This window comes from Notechis scutatus, chromosome 4 (assembly GCF_049901735.1).
Source record: "Notechis scutatus isolate UNSWTSFEM ecotype Mainland chromosome 4, rNotScu1.2, whole genome shotgun sequence".
Lineage (NCBI taxonomy): Eukaryota > Metazoa > Chordata > Lepidosauria > Squamata > Elapidae > Notechis > Notechis scutatus.
In genome coordinates, this window is record NC_142012.1 from 119,614,272 (window position 1) to 119,641,451 (window position 27,180).

The following is a 27,180-nucleotide window of genomic DNA, read 5'->3' on the forward strand; positions in this document are numbered from 1 at the left end:
ATCTATCTATCTATCTATCGTAGGGTTTTTTTAATGAAAAGAAAGATAAGATACTGAATTTTCATAGATGCTAGCTGACATTGTTGACATCCTGTTTTCAAATGATATATTTTGTCTGTTAAAATGTAAACCTAATTCACCGTACAGTACATTAAACCTTGTCGATGCAAAATGATGGACCCAACCCTTTTATTATCAACAGTTATATCTGTGGAATAGACCTTGTCTTCTGAAAAGAGAAAATTGTAAAATTGTAGTCTACATTTGCCTTTCACTGTATGTTTTTCCCCCTTCACATTCTGTTGTATTTCCTGTAGCAGCAGTGAATTTATAGTGGCATGAAGTTATTGACTTCTTGTTACTGCTTATCCCACTATTTCCCACCAATAATAACTTTTGAAAACCTTTATGTAGTTTTGAAATCATTAAGATATTCCATTATAGATACTTGGATGGCTTTTATTTTATCTTATTTCCTGGTAAATACAGTGCATGTAAGCCATTAAAACTGAGGATTTATTCAATATTTAATATATTTCCTTGTGGAATTTGCTCTACACCTAGGAAGTCAAGGAAATGTTTAATGTCCCATTCTAAAACAATAAGCAAATTCCTGACTGAGTAGAGCATCCTTTCATAGTCCAATGCCATCAAATGCATTTGAGGGAGTGCCAATTGGAGAAAAACTAGAACATGCAGCCACAAAATGGAGATATAAATAGATTGCTTTTTTTTAAACAACTTCCATCTTCAAAATACAACAAAGCAAGAGTCAACTTAATGGTTACGAGGATGAGAATGTGGATGACTATAACTGATATGAAGTATTTAAAATACATTATATTAATTGGATTGAGCTATTCATTGACATTGTTAACTTAACTGCTTTTAGCTTTGCTTAATTATTAATGCCTGCTTGGAGTTAGATAAATGTCAACAGAATTCATTTGTAGCTACAAAGAGATTCTAGGCTGATCCTCTTTAAACTCTACCCCCAGATTTTACCATTCATTCTCCTATAGATTTAGGTCTAAGGAATCGGAATCATATTCTTCTAAATCCCTAAATTAGCTTTATGAACATTTTTTATTCTGATCTCTCCTCTCTCTTCCCGTCCCTCTCTCTCTCTCTACACACACACACACACACATTTTTATTGTGCATCTTTCAATGTAACACAGTGGCAGTTCCAAATAATATCTTTGTTTGTGACTCCATTTTTGGAAGGAAATCTAAGGATCTGAACAATTGGTATAGCATTAAGATACTTTTTAATTAAAACAATTTGCCTATTAACTAGGTGCTAATATGTGAAGGAGAATGTTCATGTAGAATCTTATGCTTATCTAGGTGTCATTGAATAGAGGGGATCAGAACCTTATCACATGACAACTTATTCAATTTGCAAGCCATTTTCACATGCTTTATTTCCACTGCACATTCTCTCCATTTTGTTTTCACTTTGAATGGCTTGCAATATTGCTTAGCCTAAAGCTTGCAGATGCCATTTTCAGTCCACCACTGTTAAGTCCAAGGAAGCCAAAAGACAAATGCAGTGAATGTCAGCTCAATTTACATGAAACACACAGATAGTTGACTTTTACTATCCTTTCCTCAAGCAAGTTTATCACTTTTCTCTCTTGCCTTTCTTCATTCTCTGAATTTACAAACATCAAAAAGAAACACAGATGCAACAAAGCAATAAAATATTCTAGTGCTTGTTTGCATTCATACACACATACTATCCATGCATTGATCCATTTATCAGCTACTCCACAAGTCCTATTCTGGTGCATTTTGGAGACATTATTTAAATGTTTCCGGGTTGAAAGGATTAGCCAGTAACATTGCTAATAGATTTATTGAAATCTTTGTATATGTAGAAAATGTCACAAACAGATTGCTTATTGGAACTGTTAGAAAAATACCAAGAATTAGCATTTATCCTCACTAAATGCTAGGAAAGGCTTCTTTGTTTCGATTGATTAGAGTTTCTAGAGAAGCATATTATCACAATACATCCTGAGAGTGATGATGGGTTCTGATTGCACTGTGTAACTGTAATTGACAAATGTTTTGGGTATCTGGTTGAAATGAAATGCAAGCTGCGTGACAGGCCATCTGGCAAGTTATAAAGCAAACACTGTAAGAATATTAATTCTACATGTATAGAATCGATGATAGGTTTGTGAAATCTGATTTACAGAATCAGATGGAAGGTTTGTATTGTAGGAAGACTTTACAAAATATTATCTTATTTCAATGACACTTGTTTGGAATGAATACAGGTTTCAAAATATTTTAAAAAGAGATTAAATAGTAAATATTTAAATAATGGTAAATAGTGGAGTTCTTATATTTATTGTGTCTCAAAATGTGAGAGTAAATGTTCTTTTTTTTTTAACTGAACAATCTCCTGTGATTACAACTTCTATGGCAAGGGTATCAAACTCAAGGCTGAATCTGAATCACAGGGTCAACCTGGAAACGCCAAAGGACCAGCCCACGCGGCCCTCCCAAGCTCCATTTTCTCTGGTAGAGAGTTGCATGAAGCCATCACAGACAAAAATGGAGCTCGGGAGCCCATTTTCACTGGTAGAGTACTTGCAAGCACCCCCAACATGAGTGATGAACTGACACTCCCACCCTGTCCTGTCAAGGTTCAACACAACTCTGATGTGGCCCTCAATGAAATTGAGTTTGACACCCCTGTTCTATGGTTCAGTTAAAATCCAGAATCATTATAAGAAAACTTCTTCCAGATAAATCTTGTCTTCAGAAACTGTTGAATAAAAAATTGTCTCCCCACAAATGTAGTGAAGAATTTCCAAACTTGTACTCAAACTACTTTCTGTGCACATGATGTCAAATTCATGAAGATGGGGCAGTGACTTTCATTTTACTGCATAGAAATTGTTTAGGAATAATCTTAAAGAATGAAAAGTAATCTAAAAGTAATTCTATATGTAATCAATTTCATGATGAAATCAACAGTTTGAAAGAAAAAAAGACAAAATATTCAGTGTCTAATTCAATCATATTTTCATTTCTCTGCCAGGCTAATTTATGAATTGAAAAAATGCATTTTAAACATATTTTTCTTATTATTTAATGTTGACCAGCAACCACCCTTTTTTTTAACTATGTGATCAATGTACGCATTTTTAGTTAAGTTGTCAAAGAATCCTTCTGTGTTAAAATCATATGGGACAAGAAAAAATAGAATTCTGCTTGTCCAAAATATATCCACACATGCACCCACAAACACTCAACTCATATTTTAGAGTGAGTCAATAACTCCCTTATGGCCATGTAATTTAATATATGTTTCTTGCATTCTATGTTGGTTGCTGGGTACCATATGATATTTTCCAAACAGTAATAGAGCATATTTGGTTATAGTGATTTAGAATTATATAAATATGTAATAAGGGGAAATTTTGCCAATATACTGCTAAGAACATTTGATTTCTGCATTAAAGGTCTGTGTAGGAATATATTTAATTATGCTACAGATTTTTTTTCATTTATTTATTTATTTTATTTACATCATCCCTTCATTATTTTTTAAAAAATAAGTCAAGATGGCAAACATCTCTCTCTTTTTCCAACAACAACAACCAGTATAGTATCTAAGGTAACAGTTTCTACAATCAGATAATTCTCATAAATATGCAACCTAGAAAAATGCTAAATAATAATAAACAGTTTCTCAATAAACATAGATATAAACAAAGCCAACTCCACTTGAAAAGAAATGGGAATGAATGAATGGCGACAGGTGCTCCTAACCCCTCTCACCTTTTTTTTTTTTTGCAGTTAGTTGAGCTCTCTTTGCAAAATGTTTGTTACTTTCCTGCCACTTTCTATGCATAAAAATCTATTGCAATTCTACAAAATGGTATAAATTAAAAATCAAAGTAAGGACTAACATCATGTGCCCAAATATGGAAAAAAAGAAATAAGAAATAGAAAAACAGATGGAAAAATCCTTAATATATCCATGTCTACCATATCCATCTCTCCATTCTGTATCATTGTGTTGTTCCCTGCAACCTCTTACCAGAAATATTAAGTGCTGTAGCTTAGATGCCTAGAAACTTTTCTGAAAGCTGATACTTGAGTTGGATGGAAGTGGAAGTGTCTTGAAACATTGAGCCTGAATCATTGCTTCAAGATCATTGAATCACTGTTGGGAAGTTAGAATGTGCAAAAACACTTATGGAGAAACTGGACACTGATTCAGTTCATCAGTTCGACTGGATCATATTTATATATTAAATATGGCTAAAATAGAAAAGGATTTCATGAACCTATAAAGACCTGTATTGCAGCTGTGGCACCAGATTTCAACCTTTTATACTTTATAAAAAAGAAAAAAAATAGTTAGATCATAGCAAATCATCTTTGGGGATTTACACCTGCAAAGCAACTGCTTGATCAGCTTTCCAAAGAGTGCAAAATAGCAGCGTTGTTAAATGTCATGTTCAAAAACATGCCTATTATTTTCCAAAGTGTCACTGAGGGACAAAAAATGTAAAGTAATCCTATGATTGAGTAAATCATAGGAAAGACATCCCTGAATGCTATTTACTGACATGCAGATGTTTATATCATGTGGAAATGGCTTCAGCCACCTGGACTCAATGGCAACCAGAGCATATAGGGAGAGAGGAAAATGAAACAGTTGACTAGAAAGGCATCATAGTGGTGTGTTAAGCAAATGAGAATATAAATGATGGCTGGAATATTGGCCAATAATGGAGGAATCATAAATGTAATCAAGGCAATTCCAGCTAAATGAGGTGTATCCCAGGCAGCTGTCTTTGTGTATTAGGAACCCATTTAAAGATTCTCCTATTACCATTTTAAAAAAATCAGTTGGCTGGCACTTCCACTAGTTCCTTCAATAACTCACAAAGCTTACAAGTTGAGTCCTTTATGAGCTTGATTGTGTTATAGCTGGACTGTTTTATGTATCATAATTACTTGGCATGATAATGTACCATCTGCAGTCTTTAATCATCAGAGCAACAAGACAAACAAGTTCACACACCTCATTTGCTTGGCTTTGTTTCCACTCATATATATTATTCTTGCTAGACATCCAATGATAGATTTATATTTTCAAAGTTCACCCAAATCTGAGATTCTAATAAAGCTTCAGTATTTCACTGCAGTTATGCATGTATATCTCTGATCATTCATTGTAACAATCTGAAGCATATGTACCATCTAAAGCAAGTATTCAATAGCAAGAGAAAACATATTCATCAGATGTTCTCCACTTGCTTACCAATGAATCAAGTTTTGAAGAATCAACTAGCACTATTGATGTTACTTAGTTTGGGTAATGAAATGTCTGCAAGAAAACACGCAAGGTTAGCACCAAGGACTCCTCATTTCAACTCTGAGCAACAAATATTCTCCTTTATTGAATCAAGTATTGCATTTGTTTTAACTGCAAGCAAACCATAGTTCCATATTCATAATTGTAGTAAACCATAGAAGAGCTTCTTCATACACTGCTGGACATCTTCCAATCCTTCCTTCCTTCTTTCCTTCTTCCCTCCTTCCCTCACATTCGCGAAGTGCTAAGCCTTAATGTTAATTTATAATACCATAATGCATAAGCATTTTGAGAAAATAAAATAAGAAGAGTGGGTGGAGCATTGATAGTGGAGGGACGAGTCAAAAATTCAAAACAACAGTTGAGACAGCAGCTCCCACCCTTACATTTTACACATAAAAAGGCTTTGATTATACAATCATGTATGTCACCTTGACATTTTTGTTTTCCCTTCACCCATTGAAGGTTGTGTAAAGTATTTGGAATAAATTATATCTTCCAGGGAATGGAAGAAAACAGATACTACCATCCAAAGGATGGAAAGCATATTTGGGTGCTGGAAACAAGTTGTAGAAGCAATTTGCCTTCTGTTAAATGTGGTTTTGTAATGATTACATCAGTGATGTTCAAATTTAACAACTTTAAAATGCTTGAACTTCATTTCTCAAAATTCTCCAGCCACCATTTAGGACCAACCAGCAGGTCCTAAAGTTGTCAAATTTAGAAAACATTAGATTACACCCACTATATCACTAGTTTTTCAAAAGATAAGCCCATCCTCTTCCATGAAAGTTATTTGAAAGGGTATCCACAACAAGGTATTATAATTCAATATATTCTATACCATAGTTCTGACATAGATTGTTACAGAGCTTCACAATTATGATGCTTAAAATGTTTTTCTAAACATGAAACCAAAGCAATATTGTATATAACAGTGCAATTTTTTGTATAAAATTTGACTTATATCTTTGTTAAAAAGTTAGAAAAGAAGGAAGTATACAACTGTTGTACCATGCTCATTAAATTTATATAGGTGTAACTCAGCAAATTCTTAACTTCTATATTACTGTATTGAGTGACATGCCACAAAGTTGATTCCAAGTTATAGACTGTTCAAGAATTGTATATATTGCCTAGTTATTAAATTAGCAGAAAACATACATCTGAGAAAGGTAGTTTATGTCAGATAAATAGAAACAAAATTCAAAGAGATGTAGCCTACAGAAATGGGCAGAAAATAACAAGCAACATATCAAATGTAAAATTATTATTATTATTTTTTTTAAAAAAAGCTTTATTAAATAAAGGAGACATCTGGCTTGCAGAAATACATTTTACATATTCTAGGTGTCTTAATAGATCTGAAAATATAGCCTAGTTAATGTGGCATTGTAAAAAAAATATTTTAATCTCCAGCACTCTTCCTTGAGGGTTACGTTATCTAGAGCATTTAAAGTGCAACTGCTCTTGATAATCCCTATCCACTGCCAGTGTTATTAAAATGATGTCTGCCTGACTGAAAAACATTACATACCCAGCATGACTTCTACAAAAGTCAACAACCTGATAATGCATAGAAGTCATTGATAAACTGAAGAACATTTAGAGCATCTGTGATGTTTAGTTAGGTGTTAATACATGTTGCGATTAAAATTCTATAAGGAACACAACCCACCCACCCCTTGAAACAGTTAGAAGGATTTGCTTTTTAGTTTGAAAGTGGAGAACTATTTCATAATTTTGCTCTGAGGAACTTCTTTGCTCAAAGTTACTTCAGAGAAAACTCTCTCTGTCTTTACTGCTTCCAAGTAACTATATGGATTTTTACAGCCCAGATATGGTACCCTATTTTATGGAATAAGGTAGCAACTTCAAGAAAAAGCAGGTAAAGGATAACCAACTATGCTTGAAAAAAATGCTTTCAATGAGCAATGACAGTAGAAGGCATTAATATATAAGAAGCCTTTGGATTTTACTTGGTCATCTATTATTTTATTCAGATGTTAATGTGTTTCTTTTGAATCTTCCCTCACATAGATACCTATTTCATTTCAAAACTTAATTCCAATCATATCTGCAAGTGTACATGTTTCCACATGGCAACAGGACTACTATATAGTTATATAAGTTGCTCTATACCAGAAATTGTTTGAATTACATGTAAAATATAATACATGGTATTTCTCAGTTTTTTTTATTTATAATAGGAGTTACTTTTATGCTTGTTTCACATATAATATTGAAACATTTTATTTATGTGTATAAGGTGCACAACTCTAATTTTTCTATGTGTGTACGTGTGCCATAATGTGGTGTGTGCCTGTTAGGAATGTAAGTTACCTAACAGTTTTTTGGGTTGGAAATATATAAGCCAGGATAGACATTTTAAAACTGTATCTTTAAGAAAATGCAAAATTTGTAATTGGGTGTGGTTTCTCCAATGGCCATAAGATGGAGCCAGAAACCTGGGTTGTTTAGTTTTAGTCTTAGTCTCAAAAGAGTCTCAGTGAGTGTGTGAGTCTATGTTTCCTTCTGTTGGAGAATATTGCCGTTCTTCCTAATTGACTGCTATTCCTGGATTTGATGTAAGTCTGTTACTGAACTGTTTTTGACACTGGATTTTGTTATTGGATTATCCCTGGATTGAAAACTGACTGATTTACCTGTGAATGACTTTGCATTGCTTATTTTGAACTTTGCTTGAATCTTTCTGGAAGTAAAAATCTACATTTACTGTACAGTGTATCTGTGTGCTGTGTGTGTATTATTCTGTGTGCTGTGTGTGTATTATACACTACTCTCAAATACATATCCCTGTATGCGCTCATTCTCCTAATGGGGAATTACCTCAACAGTGCCATTATGATTTAGAAAGATATGTTAATAAAAGAGATTATAGTTTGTTCAATAAACTATAGACAAATTATTGGTATAGTGTTGTCTGGGATTGGTGCAGTGTGCTGGCTATTAGAAGATGCTGAACTTTAATGTATTAACCATTCTCTGGAAAGTAAAACTAAATAGCCCCTGTTTTTATTTTCCCATAATGAATTTTCGAAGAGTAACTGCAGAATTACAGCTCCTACTCCCTAGGAATCTAGAAATAAGGTATAAGCAAGATAAGTTATTTCACAAAATAATTTTCATTGACAGATCCCAATAGAAGCCACAGTGATGTTTCTTCCATCATAAGCAAAAACTCAATTTCCAACTTATGCGCTTAAACACCACAATTAAACAACTGTAAACAATTCTATGTAAGGTTGCCTATGAAGATCACTTGGAAGATAGAAATGTAAAAACTTGCTGTAGCCATACAAATCTATGCTACAACCCTAGAATTGGTTGCTCATAGGCTACTAATAACAATTCCAAATACTTGTTTTAATCAGTCAACCAGAATAGAGCTGGAAGGGATGTTGGAGGTCTTCTAGTCCAACACTTTGGTCAATCAGGAGACCCTATAGTCCAGAATAACTTATGTGGTTTGTTTACTTGGTACCTTGAAGACCATGTTCGTCATGTGGAATTGACTAGTTAGCACAACTTCTCTAACAAAACCTATTAATGGTCCTCTATTATCAAGAGCAGCAACATTTTTAAAAATATGATAGAACACACTTGGAGTAAATTGGCACTACCTTAATGGTCTACTTGTAGTAAATCAGTTTTTTTTTTTTAGTTAAAGCAAGGAGGTATATTACTGCATCACTTGCATTATTTTCACAGGAGAGCAGTAAAGAAACCAAACTGAATCAGAAAATAAAAATTGTTGGGTATAAAATATTTAGCCAAGATATAAGCTAGAGAACACCATGAGTGAACATGCAACATACATTAAAATTTAATTTTTTGACAACTTCATCTAGCACTAGTTACTTTTCTATATATTGCCATAATTTGTAATTGCTTGTTCTTGTAAGTGCTTGTAGCATGAATCTAGAATATTCTTAATTTCTATGTATATAACAAATTATGATTTGATACACTAACATTGTAATGTGTTCATGAATACAACTGAAATTAATTGTGAGTTAATTTATTTTCAGCATCCGTAAAGTCTTCTTACCCTGTCTAAGTGCGTAAAAAAAATCTGCTAGCATTTACCTGTTTGGTCTAGGTAAATGATGGGAATGAGAACAGACAGAAGATGTAACACAGTTTTCTTTACAAAATAGGTAACATGGCAACACTACAGTCACTTGTTTTTCACAGCGGCTGCCTCTGCCTGTGGTGCCATAATAATCTAGTCAATTTGTAAACAAAACAAGTAATAACAGCCCATCAAAGATGGACACATAATAGGATATGATGGCATGATTTAAAATGTGTATCACATTAACTATTCCATACACATAGAAACATATACAAAGATGCATATGTTTTCAAATAACTGGTAAAAGTGGAATACAGAACTTCTATTACAGTTTATACTGATGAAATTTTGTAGCAGTTCAGTTATAGCAATAGCACTTAGACTTATATACTATTTCACAGTGCTTTACAGCATTGTCTAAGTGGTGTAGAGAGTCAGTATATTGCCCCTAACAATCTGGGTCCTCATTTTACTGATCTTGGAAGGATGGAAAGCTGAGTCAACATTGAGCTATTCAGAATTGAATTCCTGGAGTGAACAATAAGTTAGCTCTGCAGTACTTTATTCTAACCACTCGCTGCACCACAAAAACTCCTCTGGCTATGTCACAGGTTAGTGATAGATAAGACCTATTTGTACAAAATCCTTAATAAAGTGGGTATCTATTGTTTACATTATTGTTTGCTCCTATTTTCTTTTAGCACAATGATTTTTCCATCATATTATTTTCATAAACAAAGAGAACAGGATGTTTTCCCAATGCTATATAGCCACACTTTTTGGGCTGTGCAACACTTTTGCTATAAGTAATTGAAAGCCAATCCACATAAAGATAATGTTTTTAAAAGTGGATTAGACATCTAACTTAAAGGTGATTTATTTGAATAGTCAAATCAAATGGTTTAGCCCAATTTGGTTAATTCAAATGACTATAAATTTTTTTGCCCCAAATAAACTTGAAGGTCAGAGACAAATTTATTTCATTCAATAACTGAATTTGGATGTCTGATTCAAACTAACTGTTCTCTGAAATGAATTAGAAATCCAAATTTAATTGGATAACAACTTGAACTGAACAAATTTAAATTGGATTTTGTCCTATTTCTCACAGTCTGAATGTCTTTTGAGGTAATGAATACTTTCACAATAGCACACCGTTGAGGTAATTCCTCGTTAGGAGAATGAGTGCACACAGGGAGACGTAGTGAGAGTGGTGAGGAATAACACACAACCAGCACATAGATACACTGTATAGTAAAATGTAGCTTTTTACTTCCAGTAAACAGTTAAGCAAAGTCCAACAAGCAGTCCAAGTCATACATGGTTAAAGAAGTCAGTTTTCAGTCCAGGGATTATCCAAATAACAAAGTCCAATATCATACACAGTTCAGTAACAGACTTACAGTAATCCAAGAATAACAACGATCAGCAACAGTCAATAGGGAAATATTCAGGAAACAGTGAACATCAGAACATCGACCAACTAGCAACTAGCAAACAACAGGACTAAACAACCCAGGTTTCTGGCTCCATCTTATGGCCGTTTGAGGAACCACACCCAATTACAATTTTAACATTCCCTTAAAGAGACAGTATTAAAATGTCTATCTGGTTTATATATTTCCAACCCAACTATTAGGTGACTTACATTCCTAACACACACCAAAATTTCCAAAATTGTACACACTGAACATGTTTGTTGAAAATATTGAATGTTTTTGATTCCATCTTCTGCAATACATTCTTTTGAAAGAGAACCAACCATAAAACTAATTTATTTTCTGAAAGCTATATACTACAATGCCAAAATAAGTTTGCAATATACATGGTTCATTATAAGATATCATTCTGATAAACTAAGTTTCTCAGACAATTTGTGACATGATGAGGGTACAAATATTTGCTTTACTGCCAATCCCACACCTGATGAAACAAGTATGAAATTATGTGAGGTGCAGCAGGAAAATTTCTACTACAAAGACAAAAAACCAAAACCAAAAACTGAGTCTGTTAATGACAGATCCAAAGCAATCTTCAGCAAATCATTTTGTTTCTGTTTACATTTGCCTGCCAATATTTCCTTACTGTACAGAGGAATGTGCACTCAAGCATACCCATGAAGATGAGAAACAACAACAATGGGAAGCATTTTCTCTTTTATAAGGAATGGATATAAATGACATTAACTTTTGACATATTTCATAAGTATATAAAGGAAATTCAAAAGAGTTGTTATGTCTACCATTGCTATAATCAACTTTATGTTTCTTGTTTGATTCCATCATTTCTACAAGTTTCTATTTCATTTTTTTTTAAAAAAAAAAAAAACTTTAGTTTGAGAAGAAATAAATCTGTGGCATGAATCACTTGCACATTATGGGAGCAGCATGCTTTGCCTTAAAAGCTTGTGTACCTTAATAGTTTGTATTAAATCTCCATTTCTGATTGCAACCAATGAATGATTATATACTATAGCATATAGGATAGCACCATGAAGCTGTATATCAAAACACATTTGGCTCTATGATGACATTCATTAAGAAGAAGGACATCTCATTCTAAATAGCTGCATAAATGCCCCAAAGAAATGAGGATAATGTAGTGAATGCAAGGGGGAATGCAATGTTCACTATAAGCAGATAATGACAGTACTGTATAGCATTGTTGAAATAATAATGGCAGAAAATTGTATCAAAAAGTTTCAAGCTAACAGAAATATACTAACAAGGAACACTCAGGTTACAGTACCGTATGGTATTTGCTGAGCTGATGTTCCCTGCTGTGCTGATGTTCTCTGATTCTGTAATAAGAAAGGACAGGAATGCTTTTCATCGTTAACCCCATTTACTCTGCCATGATTTTCTATTCACCATCCAAAAGGAGAATAAATAAGGAGCTTTTGCACAGCTGAGCAAATTCAAAAAAATCTATAGCAGGAATAAAAGGATAGTATAGAACAGGGGTGTCAAATACAAGGCCTGTGGGCCGGATCCAGCCCATGGGTTGCTTAATTCTGACCTGCAGGGAAGCAGTGGAAATGGTGAAAGACCAGTCCGCAGTGCCTCTGACAGGAAAAAATGGATCTTGGAAGGATGGCACATGGCCCTCCCAGGCCCCATTTTTGGCCTGGACATTCTCCTGTAGCCCTCTGCCAGCAAAAATGGAGCATGCAGCACTCCTGGCTCTGTTTTCACTGCCAGAGGGCTAGAAAAATAAACTAAAAGCAAAACAAAACAAAAGGAAGAATGTGTCTCCTTTTTGCATTTGAGCATCCAAGAAGGGACAGGAAAAGAGAATGGGAAAGAAGAAAGAAAAAGAAAAAGAAGGAAAGAAAGAAAGAAGGAAAATGAGCATGTAAGGAAAAAAAGAGGGGAAGGAAGAAGAAATTAGAATGAAGAGAGAAGGAAAAAGAAGAAAAGGAAGGAAGGAAGGAAAATCCTGCCTTAGCACTTGGCCACCAGCAGATGGCAAGGCTCTTCTGGGGGACAGGTGTTTGGTGCTTTCCTGGTCTCACCTTCCTCTGCTGGAGACAGTGGATCACTCCAGCCACAGCTGGACTACCAAAGGTGACCTCGATATGACTGACGTTGAGCTGGTCATACCCCCTGGCCATGCTTCTCCCAACCTCCCAAGGTCAAACACAACCCTGATATGGCTCTCAGTGGAATCAAGTTTAACATCCCTGGTATAGACTAAAAGAAATGGGATGCTACCAAGCGGTTGTAGATCCAAAGTAAGAAGGACTTCAGTGTTGCAGGAGAAAAGGGAGCCAACAAGATGCACAAATTCTGGACCAGACAAAGATGAAGTGGTATCACATGTGCAAGAAGGTCTCAGGGTGACGTTCTTAGTACTTATGGTATATGAACACTTTGTTGCCATATACAATTAAAGATAATTTTGTAATACTCCATGCAGTGACATTTCTTTAAATTTCAGAGTGACAGTCAACATTAAATTTCAAGGAGGAACATTCTCACAGGAGAAGCATTTGCAGCCATTCAATGCTTCATTGAGGGAAACTTAAATATTATTGATTCTTTCATTCTCAGCCTGCTTTCAGAAAAATTTCTAACATTTCTATCATGTTACATCTTCATCATCAGAAATATGAAGGGGACAAATAGATTTAAGAATAAAACTAATTATATCTTTTTTATCTTGTGATAACTTCAAATTTAATATATTTATTAACAAACATTTGTGGATCATAGAATGCAAGGCAAGTGTTAAATAATAACTAAGATAAAAGATAGATTGGTAGAAGGAGAAGTGTGAAGAGGTTTACTTCAGATATGTCCTCCCATCATGTCAAACTTGCTGTAGTGGCCCATTGGTTGCCAGCAGAGCTAGCAGCAGAGTCAGGTGAGGAAGAGTTTGAGGGCCTGGGCCAGCTTCAGAGCCTTTGTAATGATAAGGAAACAGCATCAGAGACAGAGGAAGAGCTGGGGCCTTCTGTCCTCCCCCAAGTGGAGAGGCAGCTGTCTTCAGGGCCCGAGCTGAGTGAGTGGGAGGAACAGATGGGTGCCATCCTAGATGCACATATGCACAGAGAGGAAAAGAGAGAAGAAGAAAAAAGTCATCTCTCAAGGAAAAGCAGACTTGGATGATAAGCAGCCTTCCTTGGCTGGGAAATAAATAGTAGGGGTTTGGAGTGGCCAATTGTCACAGACAACTGTTCAATTTTAGGATACAGAAAGCATTTTGGATTTCTAGGCCAGAACCAGGTCATTTGGGACTAATAATGTTTGGTTTTTTTTGTTTATCCACGTGAATAAAAGATTTCCTACCCTGTTTCAAAGTTTGTTTTTAACTTGCGAGTAAGTGGCTTATCATTACTTGCAAAAACTTGGTCAAAACATTTGCTCTTCCCCACAAAAAAAGAATTAAGGACAGAGGCAGGAATGGCTGCTTCTATTCTGATATTAACTAAAGGACTGAGAGTCTTTGAGATCTTAAAATTTGTCCAGTATTACCATAAACCCAGTTATGTATTATACAGTAAATAATCTTGTTTTATTAGATCAACAAAATGACCATATATAAAAATCAGCATAGAAACATATGTTTTTAAAATACTATGACCTCAAGTTAACTATCTTTTATCAAAGGAGTTTCAAAGACAGATACTTTGTGAAATAACTAAGTTGGCTTTCATCCAGAAATTCAACAAAATGGCCCAGAGATTAAACAAAGAACAGGCTTCTTCTCAATTATATCTACTAAACAAATCTAGAAGTTGAATCATGGCAACTGGACTCAAAAGGTTTAGCTGCTTAGCCAAACAGCTTCTTCAGTCAGAGCAAGTAGGTTAAGGGGTCACCATATATGTCCTCCATAATAGTTTCTAGAGAAATGAAACTTCTCCAGAGCACATATATGGGATCATTCTAACCAACTTGTTCAGTAGATACTTGGATCTGAAAAACATTTCGAACCAACAAGAAAAGAAGTCTACTTGCCATAACTCAACTTCCAGACAATTCTATCACGATGATTAAGAATTTTCATTGACGTACTCACCAAATGTATTAAGAAATCTTCTTTCTCTTTCACTCTTTCTTGGCTCAGATATTTCAATATTTCAGAGTTTTGCATATAGCAATAGCACTTAGACTTATATACTACTTCAGAGAGCTTTACACCACTCTCCAAGCAATTGATAAAGGAAGCATGTTTCCCCAAATAATCTGAGTTTTTATTTTTACCAACCTTTGAAGGATGGAAGGATGAGTCAACAATTTCTAAGTCAGGATTCTGTGGTCTGTAATACTGCATTCTAACTACTCTGCTACCACAGAATATACCATGTTCTTATTACTGGACTAAATTACACACACACACACATACACACATGTATGTATATGTGTGTGTGTGTGTGTGTGTGTGTGTGTGTGTGTGTGTGTTCTGAAGTTTTTGCTGGTATTTATATGTATGGTATTCAACTTTGTTCGGATATTTCCCCATGTCATTATAGTTTTGCTTTTAAAGTTGTAGCGACGTTTCGGCAGAATCTCATCTGCCATCATCAGGCTTGTGTATTATGTTTGTCAAACACAATTGTGTTATTGTGTTATTCAAACACAATACACAAGCCTGATGATGGCAGATGAGATTCTGCCAAAACGTTGCTACAACTTTAAAAGCACAACTATAATGACGTGGGAAAATACCTGAACAAAGCTGAATACCATACATATAAATACCAGCAAAAACTTAAGTATATACCGTATTTGCCGGCGTATAAGACGACTTTTTTGCCCTGAAAAACATGCCTCCAAGTGGGGGGGTCGTCTTATACGCCGGGAGGACTCCGACTCCCACTTCGAGCTTGAGTTGCAGCCGGGAGGGGAGGCTGGGGGAGCGGGGTGTGTGTGTGTGTGTGTGTGCGCGCGGCTGTAGGTTAAGGATGGGGAGTCCCGGGTGGGTTATCAGGTTTTACGGTGCTTCCAACATGTGCGAACGGTGGGAGAGCGGAGAAGAGAGCGAGCGAGCGCCCGCTGTGTGAAATCCTGCCGTCAAAGCAACACTGGGGAGGCAGGGTATAAATTTACCAGGTTAATGTAGCAATGGTGATTAATGCCCAGAACATTGTTTGCGGGTATTGGGGTGTGTGTGTGTGTGGTGGTGGTGAGGAGAGGTTGTCCTTTGAATGCGGAAAAGTAGGTGTGACCTTGTGTAGGAAAATAAAGAGATCCTTTTTAGCGTGTTTGGCTTCTTTGCCTCCCCTCGTTCGTTTTGACGTGGAGATAATGGCCTTCGGGCGGGAGGGGAAGAAAACGGTAGCTGGATCATTTCAAATTTCACTTACTCTCCTGCCTCACTTCAATATGTCTGAGCGACTCCAGATACTGGAAGACTTTTTGAATGAAAGTGTTACCTCCATATTTTTTTTTAAAGAGGGCCACTTGGGGAAAAAAAAAGATTCTAAGGAATTCCTTGTTTCTTGATTAAAGAGAAGGCATTGAATATACTGTTCCTTGGCAGCCTTTTCAGTGTCCGGGTTTTTGGTTGTGTGTGTGTGTGAGAGAGAGAGAGAGAGAGATCAGCTGTATTGAGAAGAGAACGTTTCCTGTGTTCTCATTTTATTTACAACATATTTTACGCTTAATGGTAAGCAATGAAAAATATTTTTAAAACTCATTTCTAAACTCCATAGCTATTTGCATATTCTTGGTTCAAAATTGGATTAGCTCATTTCAAAATTGTCCAAAGCAGAAAAGTGCGTCAAAAAAAAAAAAAAGTGCAAAAGTGGAAGGTGTGTGGAAGAGGGGGTAGTCTTATACGGCGAGTATATAACAAACTCTATATTTTGAGTGGAAATGTTGGGGGGTCGTCTTATACGCCCAGTCGTCTTATACGCCGGCAAATACGGTATATATCAGTTCCTTCTTCGGCTGGTCGGCCGCGGGCGCTGTCGCTGCCCTTCCTCCTCCTCCTCCTCCGCCTCCGCCCAGGAAGGGAAGCCATATGGTTAACACAAGAGGCTAACGACCCAGGAGATGACAGCACAAGATCCAGGATATCTCTACAACAAAAGGCCATTACACAGCCCATTATACCAACATCAACTCCATCAACCAATCAAGAGGCTGCAGCACAGCCAACCAGCCCAGCACACCATCCCCCACCACTTGTATATATAGAGAGATGGCAGCTCCGGTCACACACTGCTTGCACTGGCACTAAGCCGAAAGCACCAGCCTGAAGATGGCGAGTGGGACCTCGCCGAAACGTTGCCTAGATACTTTGAATCTTACGCGGGAGAGAACCCGAATAACCAAAGATCCATATATATATATATACACACACACACACACACACACACACACACACACACACACACATATATATATATATATATATATATATATATATATATATATATATATATATATATATATATATATATATTCAATGATATGGAAAAATTCTTGGTTTTGCTGCATGTGACTAATGTGACCTTCTCTCTAGAAGAAGCTATTTCTTTTCCAATGAAGCAGCACAAGATTACTTAATAAAAACAAATAGTAAAATAAATTGCCATAGCAGTTTAATATATCCTAAGTTTGTGCTTATTTGTATTTCTGGCTAAGGCATTGACTGAATATGAAAAGCAATCGGATGAAAATTAAATGCATCCCTATGCCCAAGTAATATTTTTTAATAATCTCTCATGTTCTAGCTCTCATGATGAATACTGATTTTTCATTTATTTAATCTATCATCTTGAATCATCAGCAACCATTGGAAACTAATCTGCTACAGGGTGCCCTTCATTTCATAGCAAAACAAAATAGGTGAGGGGAGTGAACTAAATAGGTAAAATACAGTGCCAATCTAATGTTTATAATAAAGAGCATTGAAAATATTGGTCATGCAATGCAAATTGTGACCATTGATGTTCTTGTTATGTTTTTTGTTGTCAGGGTAATTACTGTGTTTCACATATCTATTCAAAAATGTGCTTTGCTGTTTAAAAGACAAATACAAAAGAAGCATAGAATGAAAAATATTGATTTATAGAATAAAAATATATATTTATAGAATATATAAAGAGGAAAACCTGTTGTTTATCTATACTGAATATGGTTCTTCTGTATAAATTTAATATTAGCAAAGTCAAAGTAGTTGAGAAACTGTTTGCTAACCTTGCCAAGACACTGAGTCAATCAGTTGCTGCATATTTGCATATTAAGTCATTCTATCATCACCATTGTCTCCTAGAAATTACTGACATATTTTTTTTCTCAATCTTTGACCAAATAACTGCAAACCAGCCCTTACTGGATACCTTTAAGAATGTACTGTAACTGGGTTTCCGGTGTGTCGGCTTTGCGAGCGGTAGGGATTCGCGAAGCTGCGCGATCCCTGCCACGCTAGCCGTTTTTGGGGCTCCGATCCGAAAGGGTGCGGAGCAAGGCTGCCCTGCAGGGGCAGCTGAAGGTAGGGGGGATCCGGAAAAGGGTTTGGGGGTATTGCAGACCCCCTCCCTGGCCGGCAGAACCTCCTTTTACCAAGACGGGCGTAGCGGCGGTCTGTAATGGCCGCCACAAAGAAGCCGGCAGCTGGGCAAGTATGCGCTGGAGGAAGAGGAGAAAGTTTTTAAAAGTGAAAGTCTTCTTGGTCGATCCAGGACTCTGAGATATATTTAATTTAATTCCTGGAAGTGATGGCTTTTTGGATGATTCTTTCCATAAGAGAAAGTAAGCGGCAATTCTGAGGTGCTGAAAGGAAAGTTTACTCTCCCTCCCGATGGAATTAACGAACGGATATTGAGAAACCTGTTTGTTTTTTTCAGGTAAAACTAGCTTTATGGGATAAGTCGGAAGGGAGAGGACAAAAAATATATCTATCTGGCTGGATTTTGTTGGAGGAGATGCCTTAAAGATTTGGAGACAGAAAAATTTTTTTTAATAAGGCTTCAAAACACAGATTTGGATTTTCTTTTTTCCTTTGTCTGATACTACCCCTGGAAGAGAAAGTGGGAATTTTGGCTTGGCTTGGATTGATTGAGGATTGTGGACTTTGGGATTGTCTTACTTTTCTTTTGGAATATTTTGGTTGGAGTAAGAAGAAAGAGGGAAAAAAGAAAAGAAAAGATTTATAATGGCTTTCTCCCTTGAGGAACTGAGGGATGAATATGAGCAAACAAAAGCAGCCTGTAAAGATGGTATGGAAAAAGCTTTTCTATTTTTAGAAATGGCGCTGGTTAACTATGAACAGACAATGCGACAGATGGAATTACAACAAGAAGAAGACGAAGACACCATCTTTAATGAATCCCAAAATTTACCTAAGGAAGAAGGAAGGAAGAAAGCGAGGAAAATGAAGGACTTAAGATCTAAAAAAACATTTAAGAAAGAGAAAAATATGATGCAAATAAATATAATGATAGTAAACAAGAGAAAAAGGGAATACAACAGAGAAGGGATGCCAGCAAGACAGAGGTTAGAAGAAGAGGGGGTAGGAAGATCGGGTGGGGGAGGAAAGAAAGGGGAAAGGCGGAGAAAAGCCACAAAGTTTTAAAATTGGATGGGAAAAGAGGAATCTTTTTCATGGATAAAGGGTAAAGTATAAATTTTCTTAAAAAAGATTTTGCAAGGTACATAAGATGGTATTGTAATATTTGTATTAGAAATAGAAAATTAGAATGGTTTAAGAGTTAATAAGAGTTAAAATGTTGAAATGTTTAATAATGATTGATTTTTAAAATGTAATAAAATATTGAAGGGAAAGGCAATTAGAATGTTATAAGATTTATTATTTAGATTTATTATTTAACTATGTATTTAGGAGGATACTATGTATTTAAACATTTCTGATTTATTACTCTGTTTTTATTGTTATTAAAAGTAAAAATTAATTGATAGAATGTACCAAGCAGAATCAGATTGGATATTAGGTGTCATTTTAAATGTTAATCTAATATTTAGGGAGAAGATAGAAAGGCATCATACTCTGATTAGAGATTTCAGGAGAAATTCTTTTTTTTTCAGTATAAGGAATGAGATAGAGTGATAATAAAGGATGGGCAAAAGATACAAATATAATGATTTAAATTAAGATGGATTGAATAAGATAGAATTATGAAGAGTGAAATGTGTGGAGAAGTATATATAGAAGATACAGAATGGTAAATAAAATAGGTAATGATCTGTAAGATGAGCATGAATATAATTAAAGCCCATATAAAGAGAGGTACCGGGGGCCAAGTTACTTTACTAAAAGATTTTTTATATGTTTGTTTGTGTCTGTTTATGTTTTTGAGAAGTATTGGTGAAACCTTTTAGAAGTATAGAAAGAAAAGACGATAATCAAGTCAGAAAGAAATAGAGGACAAGAGATGTTTTTATGTTCATTTAGAAATGGTTTAAAATAGAATTGTATTGTATAAGATAAGGTTTTATCTGACTTGTAAAATTTATAATGGAAAAAGGTTCAAATATGTAATGGTTGATGATGATTTGTTTGTTTTTGAAATTAATAAAACTTGTTTAAAAAAAAAAGAATGTACTGTAACTGTTAAGAGTTCTAGTACAAACATATATGATCTTTACTTCTTGAATTGATTTGCAGATATCAAAAGATCTATTATTAACTATTCTACTGTTCCAATAAATATGTTTGAAATGCATTGTAAAATTAATGTTTATGGAAATATATTACTAAAAATACAAATTCTGAAACATAATACAAAACATACAGGCTAGTACTATTTCTGAAAACTCTTAGAGATAATGAACAACAGTCCATCTTTTGCTGACCATGATCATGATGTTCTTGAGACATAGCTTTAACATTTCCAGATGACACAATATATCTCCAGCTGACTAGCTGTTGGTCAGTTTGGTTGCTTTAAATGATGTAGATATTTTTTATAGAATCATATACCAACAATATATCTGTATAACTACTAAACTGTATAACTAGTATAACTAACAAACCTTTAATTGGCTGAAAAAATGCATCATAGGACAAAACTTTGTCAACAAAAGGCTAACTTACAGAACGATGGAATGCATTATTCCAAATATAATGAAATTTGGGAAATTGCAGCTGCTTCAGCACTGCTGGCCTGCTGCAGTCATGTTATCCAATGTTCTGTAATAGTCTCCTATCCATTTGCACAGATACAACATTTTGTTCCAATTTTCTCTAAAATTATAGCTTGGAATAAATTTTACTGAGTTTTTCTATAAGTTCTTCATTCTTCTAATGTAATATTTCAGAATTCTAATGCAATATTTCAGAATTCTAATGTAATATTTCAGATTTTCTAATGCAATATTTCAGATACTTCAGTTTTTGGTCATATAGTCTTTGATTTCTATTTGTCTAGATGTCTCTCTTCCCTATCTCCTATGTCTTTGGTTCTACGGTCTTGTCTCTTTATTACTGTAAGTATTTCAAATTCTGTCATTTGTTATAAATGCTCTCTTTCTTTATTAAGATCACTTTATATTCTTCAAACTATTTCTAAAACTATGTCATTCTACATTTCAGCTTTCAAAGCTAATTACATATGTGTTTTTAGTATATTTATAGGGTATGTGGATAGACAATATATACATAAGTAATTACACTTTTTTATAATAATTGTCTCCTGAATAAAAAAGCATTTGAGGATCAGGGTAAATGAAAGATTGCTTGACATTGTTTGTTCCTACTTTGTATTACAATATGTTCTTTTAAGGTTTTAATCTTCTTTAGTAACTTAGAACATAAATATATGTGAGGTCTGACCTTATTATGATTTTGTAACTGGAGGAAAAGAAAAAGAGTATACTTTATTCTAACATCCTAATATGCATAAGTGCTTCTGATAGCAATAGCATTTTTCCTATATTGGTTTGAGAATTTTTCTAAGGCAGTGGAGCCCCTTTTAAAAACTATTTGTAGAGGAAATAATATCCTCATAACAGTTAGCCTTTCTAATACATCGTTTTATAAGTATTTCAATATTCATAAAGGCAATGAACAATGGTAATATTGGATAAATAATACTTATTACAGTCATTGAACCTTGTTCTCGGGAAATTACATGTATTGTACTGTTCATATACTTGTACTGTATTTTAACCCTTACACTTGAACTGAAAATAACAGACACTTCAGATATAATTACTTGGATATGAAGATAAGGAAATGACATCATCTCATTCATTGGATTAATTTTTCCCTGAAAACTGGATTATCTGACTGGAGAGGAGGTAAATTGCTGATTTCATGCAGGAAATGAACTCTCAGTGAACAGCATATAGTTTAAAACACAAATTATGAATACAAACTTCTATTTCTCCATTTACTTAATTTCAAAGACACTTTTAATATGAAACCTATGGTTTGAAATGGCATGAAGACAAAAAAGAAAGAAAGCAAGAAAGAAAGAAAATATAATTTAACTATAAACTAGTTTTTTTCAACCATTCTGTCAACTCATAAAACATTTGTATACACGTTTTATAGTTGACAGCAGAAAGAAGGGGGGGAGTTTCAAAGAGCAGGCAGCAGTGTAGAATCAAAAGTAAATTTCATTCATATTTTCTTCAAAGACTGATTAGATGACTGAAGCTTTTGCCATACAAAAAATCTACTTGGAGAGCATGATTGATGACTCTTGGCTATGGATGTGTTTCATTGGATGATACACCCAGAAGGGTGGGGTGGAGGAAGCAGGATCAAGGGTGGCAGTGAATTATGTAGCTCAGAGTTGGCTAAACTCAGGTAAATGCCGGACGTAGAATATTAACTTCAAATAAATCATTTTTAGTTTTGAGAGTGTGGCTCGAGGCTCATGATTTAATTGGAGTAACTGCCGGAATCCTGACACATTCATTTTCTCATTGCTTGACCTTTATATGTCTGGAGTATTAAGTAGTATATATTATAAAGTACATATTATACAATTTATATAATGTGGTGTTCCTATATAGTAAATCTACAGATAGCTATGCATATCTACATGTTTCTATATTCTATCTTTGACCAGCAATGGAAAAAACTGTGCAAAAGAATTAGTGGACATAAGTTTTACATCAGGACTCAATACAAGGAGAAAATAATAATGTATTTCAACTTGCCAGGACATAATAGATCAGACCTCAGAATAAGTGTTTTGGAAAAGTGGAACATTAAAACCACCATTGAATGAATAATTCAATTATTCATTCAATCAATTCAATAAATGGTGAATTCAATAATTCACCATTGAATAAATGGTTGATTTATTTTTCAAAGCACCATAGGGCAGGAAACAATGGATAGAAATTAAGCAGGGAGAGAAGCAACCTGAAATTAAGGAGAAATTTTCTAACAGTGAGGACAATTAACCAGTGGAACAGCTTGCCTTCAGACATTGTGGGTGCTCCATCACTAGAGATTTTTAAGATAAGATTGGACAGTCACTTGTATGAAGTGGTATAGGATGTCCTGCTTGAACAGGGTGCTGGACTAGAAGACCTCCAAGGTCTCTTCCAATGTTATGCTGATTCTGACTGAGAAATTGAATTCACATACATCAAAAAGTTTCTGGCAGTCTCAGAAGATCTCAACATATCCAATAGATTTTAACACATTGCAAAGTTAATTAACAAGTACTTGTAATCTGTCTCACAGGGAACAAGCACCAACATAACTAACCTATTTTTCCAGTCCTTCCCCCCCCCCACCTTTTCCCACCACACTTCAGTTTAAATCCTTCATCAGTCTAACCACTCTATGCATTAATGAAGTAAAGCTCACAAAAGCTTGTGTCCTGTGGTAGGATTCAGCTGGGTGAAGCTGTTGTTAAATTATCCCTCACCCCACACTATCAAAGTGGATCCTGGGTGCTGTGTTGCAATGGAGAAATGGGCAATCGAGTGGCTGGCACAAGGAAAAGAAAAGGCTGCTTTCCCTCTTCTTTCTCTCCTGCTGGTCGCTCCGTTGCCAATCTTATTCTCCATTGCAGTGCAGTGTAGCTCCCAGGATCCACTTTGATAGTGGAGGGTGGTAATTTACCAACCGGTTTACCCAGGGTTAGTCATGGGAGACTCGTCCCACATGGGCGGTGGAGCTGGAGGATGGGATGGACCATGCTTCCCATGACAACCAACCTGATCCTGGGTGAAGCAGTTGTTAAATTATTTAAATCCTACCACTGCTTTTGTCCTTTAATAAAATTTGTTAATTGAAAGAGGTGCTATGCACTCTTGTTTTTTTGCTTTGAATAATACATGCTCTGAAGTTCAATATAAGCAGAATGTACTAACTTAACTTGGCAGTCTTTTTATTAATTTATTAATCTGATATTTGATTGTGCTATTTTAGGAACTTCGTCACATACATGACTGTACAGTTCCTAAGTTATCAGTTGTGTTCTTAGACTATTATTGAGATATTTTATGCATGCATACAAATGAAACAAATACACATGATATACAGCACCTGGATAGGAGGTTCTTGTCAGCATTAAAGAAGTAATTAATTGATAAACATAGAAGCATGCCTACTGTTCTTGTCAAAGCAGTATCTCTATCACACTTTTTCTATCTGTCTGTCCATCCATATCTATCTGTCTATCTGTCTATCTATCTATCTATCTATCTATCTATCTATCTATCTATCTATCTATTTATTTATTATCCATCCATCCATCATCTCAGTGTTCTTCCATAACACATAGCTCAATTATTTAAGCATTTTTTAATTAGAGTTTATTCCTGCCCTTTCTCTTCCTTCACCTGTTATTAGAATGCCAAGTAAAAGTGGTGTATGTGATAAGCTAAAAATAGTTATATTTGTTTCTCTATCTGGAACAATTTGCACTTCTTTCAGTGCTGATAAGCACAATCCATTTTAGCCAGAATGCAACAATTCAAAAGTCATTTGTTAATAAGACAACTGAATATGATTGGATGCTGAGATAGACAAGAGAGTAGATGGTGTACAGTATATAAGATAGCCCATACATTGCTTCTTTAGGAGTAGGGTCTTAGTACAATGACAAAATCTATCGTCCAGTGTTAAAAGTCATTTTTCTTTGTGAAAAAAACAACAGCTATTTTTCAATCTTATTCTCAAATTCCCTTTTGCAATACTGTTGAATTTTCTTTATTGCTGTGAATTGGCAGAACTTGTTTTTTGGTGTGTGTGTGTTTCTTCTATACAAGTAGAAGAACTGAAAATATTTCTGAACATAAAACACTGGAGAAATTATGACACTCTGAAAGAGAAAGAGGGTCATGCAACTTTGGGAAATTTAAAATCTCCCAACTGAGTCCACAGGAATGTCATTATCTTTTTCTTCACTTTTTCAAAACAGAAAAGAAAATGGTTTTCAATGTGAGACCTGGATTTTAAAAAAAAAAATTAGGGCCAATTATTATTGGCTTTCTGATAGTTCCATTTCTATTATGAAGTTGTAGTGTTGGGTTTTTCATATGTTGAAAAGTAAGTTTCAAGTTGCTTTCTGGAAACTTTTTGGCTCTACGAAGCCTGGCCCAAATTTCCTGCCCTAACTATATGAAAATTATCACTGCCAATAGGACTCACATACCTAGATATTATTCTGAATTTTTGACACACCAAATACTTGAGAAATAGATGGATTTTTCTCAGAGTTTGTGCTACACTCTTTTTCTCTCCTGAAAAATGAAATATAAAAGATACTTCATTATTTTCTTTGAATTATGGACAGTGATAGGATGTAGCCATCATTTTTCTATAGCTCTTGTAAAAGTTCTAACTGTGGCCTACAAAATACTAATGAAAAGGCTGGAGCTAGTAAATACTTTCCTCATCTTCCTCGTCCCCCTCTTTGTTCCAGCCAAAATTCGAAAACTTATCCCATGTTCCAATCATTGAAACCTTTGTTTTTCCCAAACTCGTTTCCTCTTTCCACTTTTCTCTTAACTTATTTTTGTCCAAGTTTTATTTGTTTTATTAATGTAATATATAAAAAATCCATTTCAATCAAACAGTGTGTTGTCTGGGTACAATTGCTATTAGGCAATCATAATCAAGGTGTTTACAATAACATTTATCACAATAACATTAATACTGTAGGAACAATATTTCATTTATCAATTTTAACAAATTTTCATTTTAACATTTATTCTTTTTATGTCCCTTTCTTTCTAACTTCTGTTTTTATTGTCTAGCCATCGATAAAATGAGTCCCATGTCAAAAAGTATTTAGTTGTCAGGATCTCATCACACTTCCATGTTCAGCATATACTATTCTAGCTGTAGTTAATACATGTAAAATCAAGTATGTAGTCCCTTTATAATATCATTGAAACTTTTGTTTTTCCAAACTCATGTCCTCTTTTCTCTTATGATTAATATTTTACATGGCCATTTGATGCTTTCCCCTCTCCTCTATTCCAAGGGGGAATCATTGTTTTCCCCCTCTTTTATGACAGTAAAATGCCACAGCTTTGAAAATCTTAAAAGAAATGTCCATTGACATAATGAAATAGGAAAGCTTCTGAATTTAACTCAAACTGAATTAATGCAAAGATTCAAGAGAAGTGCTTCCCAAATCATATTAGCTCAAACAAGGCATCCCTCCTCCTGAGGCAGTCTATTCTCCAGAAGGTTTGGTTGCTTGAGAGTTTTCTCAAGTTGAACTGCCTTGAGAGTTTTCTCAAGTTTTCTCAAGTTGAACTGCCCATACCCTTTTATCTTTCTTGGAGATTTCAATCTACCTCATATTGACTGGACCCTAAATAATTGTACAACTGAAATCATTCACACAACCTTCTTCAATGCTATTACAAATCTAGGTCTTGAACAACTAGTAACCAACAACACTAGACTGAACAACTGCCTCGATCTCATCTTCTGCAATAGTTTGAATTTAATTTACCGAATACAAACCAAAGAACCCTTTTCCAGTAGTGATCACAATATGATTGACTTTTGCCTCAACATACGTCCACGCAAAAATCACCACAACGATGTCATCCCTAGTTGTAACTTCAAAAAAGGCAATTATGATCTTATAGATAACGATCTCTCATCCCTCGATTGGCAATCTCTATTCACTGGATGCAATACTGTTGAAGATCATTACAACATATTTTTACTTGAAGTCAAAAGAGTCATCAAACTATATGTTCCAACAACAACTCCAAAAACAAAACAAAAAAGCAGATTACCCATATCAATAAGGAAACTTCAATCCAAAAAGAGATCACTCTGGCGGAAAAAACAAATCTGGTCACGTTGCTAATTTCAAAAACCG

At 34.9% G+C, this 27,180-nt stretch overlaps 1 long non-coding RNA gene across 1 annotated transcript in view; it reads right to left on the reverse strand.

The window, feature by feature from the left end:
- LOC148130884 (uncharacterized) overlaps nt 1–27,180 on the reverse strand; it is a 209,593-nt gene that overhangs the window by 49,496 nt on the left and 132,917 nt on the right. Inside the window, exon 3 of the long non-coding RNA XR_015749112.1 lies at nt 12,198–12,249. This is a non-coding gene — a long non-coding RNA (uncharacterized LOC148130884). The remainder of the gene's footprint in view (nt 1–12,197; nt 12,250–27,180) is intronic.